Raw genomic sequence first — 12,092 nt, forward strand, 5'->3', positions numbered from 1 at the left:
TATAGGCCACCGCTGCATAGATACCACCTTGAAGGGTGTGGAGCATTACTTCTATGGGCCAAAGGTTAAAAAAGATATGGATGACTTTGTTCGCATATGTTTAGTATGCCAAAAGGTCAGAGATGACGTTTGGAGATGCAACCTATACCATAGATGATTGAGTCTGCTCATTGAACAAACTGGTTCATAGAGGGATCACTATGATGGTTGGGATAGCCTGATGTTGTAACTCATGGTTAAAAGAAAATCCTCTCCACCACACTTGATTGTCAGAGCAGAATTTGGGGCAGCACCCATGGTAGAATTTAGTGATTGTCAGAGTAGGATTTAGTGGAGGCAATGTAGAAGGCAGTGGCCTTCCTACAAAGAGTGTGGGAGCTCCCACACCAAAGATAACCTAGAGTAGCTCTAACCTCCTCCTTGCATCTATCATCAATGGGAGATATAAATTGTTGGCATTCTTAGATAACCACTTGGATGAGTTTGCACGGTCTAGACATTGACATACTCCCACCATAGTCTAGGCCTCCCCACACTCCCCCTCAGTTGGACTGAATTAAACCAAGTCATGGTAGCCGGTATCCTAGGATTGAGACAAAGAGGACATGGACCTGGCTGCCCTTCGCATGGAGTCAAAGATGGACCTCTATAGGAATACATCCTCCACCTGTCTAAGGATGATTTCATTATCAGGCCATAGTAAATGGACATCCATCTTTCCCATGACATGTGAGCTGGACAAAGTTGCACTTCTTCAAGCATATGGATAGCCACCCTGGTAGAGGACAAGATATGTGAGCTTTGTAGTCTAAAGTTGGAGACTAAGGAACATTACATATATAGATGCACTGTGTAACCCTCTCTCAAAAAGGTTTTGGGCCCCTCTTTCATGTCATGAAGTTTGAGGACCAGAAATTCCTAGGGCTCTTCATTTTGGAGCTCTAGAGACGCCTCACGACAATACTACAAGATCGGAGACCATCTCCACTAGAGGCACCTAGATAGAGAGTAGTGACAGAGTCACTCCACCTCATATCTCACACCCGATGATCATGCCCACCACGGCGACATTCGAGAAGCCCATATTATGGTCTGATCATAGCTATCCTAATAAGACATTCAGGAAAAATCACCATACTCCTCATTCGGATAGCCATGGCCCACATCATTGTTGATCTCATAGACTGACCTAGAGACCAGAGTCTCTCTTTAAGTTTCTAGCTCTTTTCTTTAGTTCACATCAGACATGGATGTAATGTTCAATTTTTGTGGAGTACATAGTTTCTCCATAGACAATAATCTCAATTCTTTCTTACGTTGATTAGTTCTCCAACATTGCTCCAAAAGAGTTATTATATACCAAGACCAATGGATTAGTGGCAAGAAATAGTATATATATGCAATCAGAATGGGTTGAACAATCCAAAGCCACACATGTAAGGGCCAAGTAAAAGGCTTCGAGTACTGTACTTTTGACGCAATACCAGTCAGCTTGTTTGCAAGAGGAAATACACCATGCAAGTGGATATCCCAGATGTTGGACTATGTCGTTGGGAGCAATCACTTCACCCGGCCAAAGAAGAGAATGCCAATCTTTCATATAAATAGGGAGCAATTTAGATTTGCAAAATTTACGTTTAATCTGCCAAGCCATACAGGTTTCAAGCATTCATGATTGTTTTCACATCAAAAGGATCATTTTTAGGCATAACCATTGAATCATTAGCTTATGCTTGTCCATGAAAATGTTTGCTTGAAGGAATAACAAATCATGCAAGGGATTTTTGTCTATCAAATAATCCATATACTTCAAGAGAGGATGTGTTTCAATTGCATACAACAATGCACTCAAAGGACAACCCTGGCAAACTAATCAACCTAAATTCCATGCATCTGTAAGTTCTCCATTAGTGATTCTTGACGACTCGACTTTGATCATACAACTGTTAAGTATGGAGCCTGATTTACCCTTGTAATTTTCTGTGGTAAAGGCGCACATTTGTAAGGCCCCCATTATGAGGAGAAGCCATCGTGCGTGAAGGAAAATCACTCACCGGAAACCAAAATTTTCACGGACAAGAATTAGGGGCAACTTTAGAGGCCTCGAGGACGGAGGCCCCCGAGACTTTTTTTTTCGCCGGAATATTATGGCCGGACGGTGGCCGGAAAGTGGTCGGAAAACAACCGGTCGGTTGGCCGGTGGCCGATAGTCAATGGCCGATGGCCGGTGGTCGGAAGTCAATGGCCGGTGGCCGGTGGTCAGAAGTCAATGGCCGGTGGCCGAATTCAAAAGCGGACTTGTCTTCTCAAGGGCGGCCACACATGGGCGGATTGGAGGGTCCGATTTGGACTTATTCGCACAAGGGCGGCTACACATGGTTGTCTCTCATAAGAGAGGGCAGCCCTTTTGGCCTATAAAAGAAGGCCATTTCTACACACATTTCATAGTGTGAAGTTGATGCAACAAGGTGAGTATGAGGTGGTGAGAGTGAAGCAAGGCGGGAGCTCTATCAAGGGTTTAATCCCTTTGTAAACTACTTCTTCTTTTGAAGTGCTAAAGCCATTGAGTGGCTGATTTCCCGTGGACGTAGCCCACATTGGGTGAACCACGTATATCGTGTGTACTCTCTCTCTCTCTCTCTATACTCTATAATCTCTTGTGTGTGAAATCTATCTCTCTCCATTAAGTAATCTACTCAAAAATCTATTTAGCTACGTCTTATTTCCTAACAACTGGTATCAGAGCAAGGTTTGCTCGTAGCTAAATTATCTCAAGGAAAAGATTCCTTGAATTGAGTGGGAGTTATGGCGGAGGAAGGGAAGCTCAAGATTGAGAAGTTCAACGGCAAAAACTACCAACATTGGAAGATGCAGATTGAAGACTATCTCTACCAGAAGGACCTCTATTTGCCACTAGGCGGTCTTGCGAAGAAGCCCGCAACAATGGTAGATGAAGCATGGATTGTCCTTGATCGAAAGGCATTGGGAACAATCCGGTTAAGCTTGGCATCAACGGTGGCCTTCAATGTTTCAAAGATGAAGACCACGGAGGACTTGATGAAGTCACTTGACGACTTCTACGAAAAACCATCGGCATCCAATAAGGTATTTCTTATGAAGCGCTTGTTCAATCTAAAGATGGCAGAGAATGGTTCAGTTGCAGAACACCTAAATGACTTTAACACAAACACAAGTCAACTTCGATCAGTGAAAATCAATTTCGATGATGAAGTGCGAGCTCTCCTTATACTATCATCTCTACCGGATAGTTGGGACAGCCTTGTGATGGCTGTAAGTAATTCTATTTCTGGCACAAATACTCTTAAGTTTGATGATGTTGTGGGTGTTCTCCTAAGCGAGGAAATGCGAAGGAGAAGCACAGGAGAATCATCAAGTGCTGCACTATCAGTGGAAACAAGAGGAAGGCCTAAGGAGAGGTTCAAAAACCAAAAGGGTCGTGATCGCTCAAGGCGGAGCAAGTCACGCACAAAGTCAGTTCTTGAATGTTGGAACTGCGGCAAGAAGGGCCACGTCAAGAAGGATTGCTGGTCCAAGAAGAAGAAGGAGACAGAGTCTCAAGACAACAAGACAACATCGGAGGCCAATGTGGCAGATAAAGTAGAGCAAGATGCTCTAATTCTCTCATTAGACAATGTGTCTAATTCCTGGATAGTAGATTCCGGGGCTTCATTCCATGCGACACCACACAAACAACATTTCCAAGACTACACCAAAGGTAATTTTGGGTATGTATACTTGAGAGCTGATGAAGCTTGTGAGATTGTCGGCAAAGGTACAGTTTCTGTCAAAACTGCTAACGGAAATGAATGGAAGCTTAAAGATGTTAGGCATGTTCCTTCTCTTCGCAAAAAATTGATCTCTACAGGACAATTGGACGATGAAGGTCACAACATTGCATTCGGAAACAAACGGTGGAAGATCTCAAAGGGATCTTTGGTGGTTGCCAAGGGAGAAAAAGTCGGTACACTTTACTTGTGTACTGTTAGCACGCAACCTTCAGCTTGTGCAGCAACTACAGAAGTTTACAGTGCGGTGTGGCACTACCGACTTGGGCATATGAGTGCCAAAGGAATGCAAATCCTTCAAACAAAGAAGCTTCTACCAGGTTTGAAAGTAGTGGACTTAGAGTTCTGTGAAGATTGTGTTTATGGTAAACAAAAGAGGGTAAAATTTCAAAAATCAGGAAATGAAAGAAAAAATAAAAAACTTGAGTTGGTTCATTCTGATGTTTGGGGTCCTGCAAGTACACCATCACTTGGTGGCTCATTGTACTATGTAACATTCATAGACGATACGACTAGAAAAACATGGGTTTATGTCATGAAGAATAAATCCGATGTATTTTCCATATTTCAAAGGTGGAAAGCCTTTGTGGAGAATGAAACAAGTACCAATGTTAAATGCCTCAGATCCGACAATGGAGGTGAATATTGCAGCCAAGATTTTGAAAGATTTTGTGCTAGCAATGGTATTCGGAGGCAAAGAAAAACCCCAAGGACACCTCAACAAAATGGGATTTTGGAAAGGATGAACAGGACAATCATGAAACGAGCACGAAGCATGCGGCTACATGCATGCCTACCGCTTGAGCTTTGGGCGGAAGCTGTAAGTACGTCTGTGTACTTAATCAATCGGTCACCCTCAACGGCATTGGATGGGGGAGTTCCAGAAGAGGCATGGACAGGTAAACCGCTGAATTATGCATTTCTCAAAGTGTTTGGGTGTGAGGCTTCATGCACATAGATAGAAGCCTAAGATCAAAGTTAGATGCAAAGTTCAAAAAGTGTTTCTTCATTGGCTATAGAGAAGGAGACTTTGGGTATCGCCTATGGAATCCTGAAGATGGTAAAATCTTAAGGAGTAGGGATGTAATTTTTAACGAACAAAATATGTACAAAGATTACTTGGAAAGAAAACAAACAAAAGAAACAGGTGATGAGTACATGGAGCTTGAGGACGGTGAAGACTCAAGGACTGCAAACGGTGACAATGTGCAACAACGTCAACCAAATGAGGAGCCTCAACCTATTCCCCGAAGATCTACAAGAGCAAGTAGACCTCCAGAAAGGTTTTTTCCTTCCTTCAACCATCTCTTGATCTCAGATTCTGGAGAGCCGGAATCATACGAAGAAGCTATGTAACATGAATCCAAAGAAGAATGGACGAAAAGCATGCAAGTGGAGATGGACTCACTACATCGCAACCAAACATGGGAGTTGGTTGAGTTGTCTAAAGGGAAGCGAGCACTTCAAAACAAATGGGTGTACAAGCTGAAGGAAGAAGAAGGTGGAAAGAAAAGGTACAAGTCTAGGCTTGTGTTAAAAGGTTTTTCTCAAAGGAAAGGTATTGACTTCAATGAAATATTTTCTCCTGTTGTAAAAATGAACTCAATTAGGCTTGTCTTAAGCCTTGTGGCTGCTCATGATCTAAATCTCGAGCAAATGGATGTAAATACGGCATTCCCTCACGGTGACTTAGAGGAGGAAATCTACATGCTTCAACCAAAGGGGTATGAAGTAAAAGGTAAGGAGAAAATGATTTGCACATTAAAGAAGAGCTTGTATGGTTTAAAGCAAGCATCAAGACAATGGTACTTGAAGTTTGATCGATGGATGTTGGATCATGGATTCACAAGATGCAACTCGGATCACTTCGTCTACACGAAGAATTTGGGAGATGGGAAATTCATCATCCTAATGTTGTATGTTGATGACATGTTGATTGCAAGTGCTAACATGAAGGACATCAAAGACCTAAAAGAGGAGCTGTCCAAATCTTTTTCAATGAAAGATTTAAGTGCTGCAAAGAGGATACTTGGTATGAAAATATCAAGGGACAAGACGAAGAAGACAATAAAGCTATCTCAAGAAGATTACATCAAGAAGGTACTAGAAAGGTTTGCAATGCAAAATGCAAAACCAGTTTCTACACCTTTGGCTGACTAACGAAGGATATGTGTCCAAAGACACAAGAGGAGATAGCCTATATGTCTAAAGTTCCATATGCTGCAACGGTAGGTTCTCTAATGTATGCTATGGTCTGGACAAGGCCTACATTGCACATGCAGTGGGAGTTGTGAGTAGGTGCATGGACAACCGAGGTAAAGAGCGTTGGCAAGCTGTGAAGTGGATACTTAGGTATCTAAAAGGGACAACAACAAATGATTTGTATTTTGGAGGAACTGATATTTTTCTAGAAGGGTATGCTGATGCAGATATGGTAGGTGACAAAGATACTCGAAGGAGCACTACTGGCTATGTGTTCACGGTTGGAGGCACAATAGTAAGCTGGGCTTCAAAGCTGCAGAAAGTGGTTTCACTTTCTACCACGGAAGCAGAGTATGTAGCAATGACGGAGGCAAGCAAAGAAATTCTGTGGCTTCACAGATTCTTAGAAGAGCTTGGATTCAAACAAGACAATTGTGTCTTGTACAATGATAGCCAAAGCGCTATCCATCTTGCGAAGAACTCAACCTTTCATTCAAGGACAAAGCACATTGAGGTGAGATATCACTTCATACGCATTCTTTTGGAAGAGGGACAGCTAAAGCCAGGAAATGTGCATACAAGTGAAAATCCTGCAGATATGTTTACAAAGGTGGTCAACAAGGAGAAGTTGAGTTTTTGCTCATCTTCAATCGGCATTCAAGGATAAAAAGCCAAAATGGAAAGCAGTCACAGGTTTGGTTTGGAGATCAGTCTCCAAGTGGGAGATTGTTAAGTATGGAGCCTGATTTACCCTTGTAATTTTCTGTGGTAAAAGCGCACATTTGTAAGGCCCCCATTATGAGGAGAAGCCATCGTGCGTGAAAAAAAATCACTCATCGGAAACCAAAATTTTCACGGACAAGAATCAGGGGCAACTTTAGAGGCCTCGGGGCGAAGGCCCCCGAGACTTTTTTTTTTCGCTGAAATATTATGGCCGGACGGCGGCCGGAAAGTGGTCGAAAACAACCGGTCGGTTGGCCGGTGGCCGGTGTCGGAAGTCAATGGCCGATGGCCGGTGGCCGAATTCAATGGCCGGTAGCTGAATTCAAAAGCGGACTTGTCTTCTCAAGGGCGGCTACACATGGGCGGATTGGAGGGTCTGATTTGGACTTATTCGCACAAGGGCGGCTACACATGGCTGTCTCTCATAAGAGAGGGCAACCCTTTTGGCCTATAAAAGGAGGCCATTTCTACACACATTTCATAGTGTGAAGTTGATGCAACAAGGTGAGTGTGAGGTGGTGACAGTGAAGCAAGGCGGGAGCTCTATCAAGGGGTTAATCCCTTTGTAAACTACTTCTTCTTTTGAAGTGCTAAAGCCATTGAGTGGCTTCTTTCCCATGGACGTAGCCCACATTGGGTGAACCATGACATATATCGTGTGTACTCTCTTTCTCTCTCTACTCTATAATCTCTTGTGTGTGAAATCTATCTCTCTCCATTAAGTAATCTACTCAAAAATCTATTTAGCTACGTCTTATTTCCTAACAACAACGAGTAGGCTACATTCCTCATTTTATTACCAAACCCAAGATATCTTGTTGCTTATATTTTGCATATTTAATCCATGAACACATTGGCAATATTATCAGGTTTTGCTTTTAGGCACAAAGCCATAGTCAAAGCAATGAAATTCCAATGTATCGAATCAAAATCTTTTTTGATATCCACTTGCATGAGCAAGGTATCTTGTTGCATATAATTTGCATATTTAATCCACAAACACATTGGCAATATTATCAGGGTTTGCTTTTAGACACAAAACCATATTGGACAATATGCAAACCAAAATAAATACATGTCTTCAAGCGATTGACCAACATTTTTTCCATTAATATATAGATGATTGGCATCAAAGTTATGGGTCTCCAGTGACCGAAGTATTCATATAAAGATTTTCTAGTATAAGTTTAACCAATCCTTCCTTCCATGATTTATGCATACATGGAGATTTCCATGCATGATTCATCATTATAAGCAATGGATCTCGCAAAGAATTCCAAAATTGTGCAAAAGAATCCATTGTTAAACCATCCCACTAGGGGATTTCCAACGCCCCAAATGTTCAAAACTTTGATCCAACTTTGTTAAAGTAAAAGGCTCTTCCATGCTCAAAGACTCCTGATATGAGAGAATAGGTTGAATGTGAGCCAGTAACATTGCCCTAGTAGTTTAATAATGAGCTGAAAAAACATGAGATAGCTGATGCTTATTGGCCGTCCATTCTCCGAATTCTAACTTTATTCTCTTGATTGATTTCTCATGTGTCATTTGATGTAAGCTTTTGAAGAATTGTTTTAAAGAGCATCCTTTATCCATCAATGGAGCTTGTGTTGCTCGAGTCTACCATTCCTTGAACATGTGAAAGTCATTGGTTATCAGACAAGAATTTGCTTGACACAGTCGTTATAGTTCTCCCTCAATCGGTGTGTTAGCTTAAGAAGGACTCACATGGATTGAAGCAACCTCCATGGGCTTAATATGAAAAGATTCATTCTTACTTTGTTGTACATGGTTTACAAAATAGTCCAATTGAGTATACTTTGTATGTCAAGCATGCCAATGGTGTATTTCTTAGCATTGTACTCTTTGATGATAACATGTTGCTCACTAGACCAAATGAGGGATATAGTGCCGAGTTTAAGGCTTATTTAAACACATATTTCTCAGATATTAGATTTGGTGCTTTTGCATCATTATTTGGAATATAGTTGTGTCAAACAAAGTACACTGAGAAATTACTGCATAGATTTAGCCTTGAAGATTGCAAGCCTATTGTTACTCCTATGGGGATAGGTTTGAAGATTAGCCTTCATGACATTGGAGACTACTTTGATGTCACTCTCTATTGATGGGCTATTGGTTTCTTGATTTAAGGATGCATTACAAGGCTAAATATTTAGTATGTAGTCTCACAACTGAGTAGATTTATGCATAGCCCATGGTCTATGCATTGGAATGTAGTTAAATGAACCTTTTGCTAATTGAGCAGGACTATGCATCTTGGGATGTTTTATCCTAACGGGGACCAAATTTACATGCCTTTTCAAACTCAAATTTAGCTTGTTTCTATGAGAGCTGAGGCTACACTAGTGATTTTGTTTCATCTTTGACAACTCATTTTCAACACATCACTCTTAGGGGGATTTGTGTAGTGATGTGTGAACACACTAAGGATGATCATGGAACTTTTCTCCCTCGCTAAGAGGTTTTCCCCCTTGGCTTGTGTATATGTCCATCACTCTAGAAAAAGCTTTATATTTGTATTCACACACTTCTATACTATGTATAATGGAGCTTAATTTTTTCAAGAAAGGAGAGGGCCTCCACGTGCCACTCCTCTGTTCATTTCAAAGAGAACCTTACAAAACATGCAATCTAAAATCAGAAGTGAAAGGTAAGTTTGTAGGAAATAAAAATTTGTTGATTATGTAAAGTGAAAAGACTACATAGAATATAGAATAGGGTAAGATTTAAAATGTAAAATGCTAAGATATACAATACTCACAATTGCTAGTTCTGCAAAAAATAAAATAAAAAAATTTAAAATGTAAATGTGAAAGGTAAGTGTGTGGAAAGGAGAAGGGAAGGGAAGAGAGAGAGAGAGAGAGAGAGAGAGAGAGAGAGAGATTTTAATGTTAAGCTCATAGGGACTCCGTCTCACCAGGGACATCCTTGCCCTTCAAATTTCCATGATATTATGATTTTCTTGGCATTATAGCATATTTTTAAAAGGTAGCTAACATTTGTCATCTCTCAAAAAATGATAGAATTGCATTAAAATAGGTAAAATCCCAACAAAACCAACTATGATACTACCACCTCGAATGGGGAGAGAGATTACCGAGTTGACGGGCCTTTTACCAATTGTGGGGTATTTCATTCTTTTAATTTTTAAGAGGACATTCCATCATTGTCCATCTTGACCCCTCACCACACACACCAACACTCTGACTCACTCTTTTTGCACACAAGAATCACCGGTTCAGGTGGGCACACACTTCCACAAAGCCGATACCGTGGACACAAGACGAGAGTAGAAGAAAGAGAAGGGGAAAGGGGAGAATCAACACCAACACAGGGCAATGTAGGCTCTATTTCTTCACAAAAAATTCTTTACGTAGGCACAAGCACCAAAACATGGCCGGCTTGGCAAACGACACACCATCCAAAGCTTCGCTTTGCAAAGAAAACATGGGGGTGAGCCCTCGCTGGCTGCCCGCTGCACTCTCGGCGTCACAAGGCATACGGATCCCCTCTGCAGGAACCTTCTCCAAAAAACACCTCCTTTGGTCTTAACAAAGAGATCCACTGGTCGGCCAAAACTGCAAAGACCCCCAAAAAAAAGAGCAAAAATGTGTTTTTATTGAGCTCCCTACTTGATCTTAGTAACTCGTACTTGCTTGGACCCTTTGGGCTCCATATTTGTTAAGTTATCCAAACTTTGAGGCCTCAAATCCACCTTTCTCCCTCTCTCACACATATCACGGCCCTCTTGCTCAATATTTTGAAGGTAAGTGTTCGAGGTGCTAGCACTAGTGCCCGAGAGCTCATAGCATAATGGGGCCTTTGGTCTTAACAAAGAGGCCCACTGGTCGGCCAAAATTGCTAAAGACCCCCAAAAGAAGAGCAAAACTGTGTCTTTATTGAGCTCCCCACTCTATCTTAGTAATTCGCACTTGATTGGATCCTTTGGGCTCCCGATTTAGTAAGTTATCCAAGCTTTGAGGTGGGAAGTCCACCTTTCTCCCTCTCTCTCACATATCACTGCCCCATTATGCTCTAAGATCTCGGGCACTAGTGCTAGCGCCTTGAACACTTTTACCTTCAAAATACTGGCCAAGAGGGCCGTGTGAACAAGCCCTTGGCAGGCCTCCTTGCCACATCATCATCAACACCCTCAAAACGTTGCACAATGGCTCTAATCATCGTTGCCACCTGCCGCCACCAAAATGCCTGATGTCACCGTCCGCAAGCATCACGCACAATGCCCACACTTGAGCACCATGGCCACGGGAGGAAGCTCACTAGATATGGGGCACGCCTAACCCTTTGTTGACATTGTTTCTAGCTCGAGTCAATGCATGTTGGAAAATTCATTGCCATGTGGCACGCCATGAGTGCCCATCCCTCCAAAGGGCCCATAAATTCATAACCCTTCAAAACTCCTCATTTTTCTTGGTGCCTCCTTTGATTTCCCATCATAGCTCGCACATTCACCCTATCACCCTTTGTAAAGCCCTGTCAAGAGTCCGCATCGTCAGCTTTGAATCCGCTGGACTTGGCTACATTTTGATTCTCCTGATGCCACCAACGGAGGCTGAGAAAAAAGGAAAAGATAATCTGTAACTGCCCCCTCGAGCAATCGTCCCAGTTTTTGACCGCCCATACCTTGGCAACCACAACTTTGATCATCAAGCCGTGAGTTCTTACCGATGTTCCATGATGCATGATTCCCTTTAGAATCTGATCGAGATCGTAAAAAATGCCAGATAGCATATTTTCGAAAGCAATCAAAGTGACACATACTTGGCCTCCGACAATCCTTTGACTGGCCATAACTTTCCCTCTGGAGCTTCGCTTGATGATTGGAGAAGACCGGCATGCTCCACAACCTGAGATCTTTGACCCTATCCACTGACTTCTGCTTGGGCCATGTGTCAATACCTGCCTTTTTCGTGGAGGATCTATAAAGCTTTCCAACTTCATACTAGCATATTTTTCACACTGTAGCTCCGTTTGATGAGCCATCTGGACCGACTTCTAGAGCATCTTAAATACTACATTCCAAGGCACATTCCGTGCACTTTGGACACTTAGACCTACCATCCCAGTTAGCCCTACTTGGCGCCCTCTTGGCCTAAAAAACTGCATCAACCATACATTTTCGATGACACCTACCTACCAGGGCCTTCATACCTACTCTAGCCTTCTGCATGCAGCCTTAACCTGGCATTACACACATCCCATCTTGGACCAACTTTGGTTGCACTATCATTTCCCACCCCCTTGTTGAACATTTATGTTCAACCACACATAGGTATATTGGTCTAAAAAAATTGCACACCCAAGCAAGCACTTTGT

Source organism: Adiantum capillus-veneris, chromosome 6 (genome assembly GCF_014529385.1).
Source record: "Adiantum capillus-veneris isolate H3 chromosome 6, ASM1452938v2, whole genome shotgun sequence".
NCBI classification, from domain to species: domain Eukaryota; kingdom Viridiplantae; phylum Streptophyta; class Polypodiopsida; order Polypodiales; family Pteridaceae; genus Adiantum; species Adiantum capillus-veneris.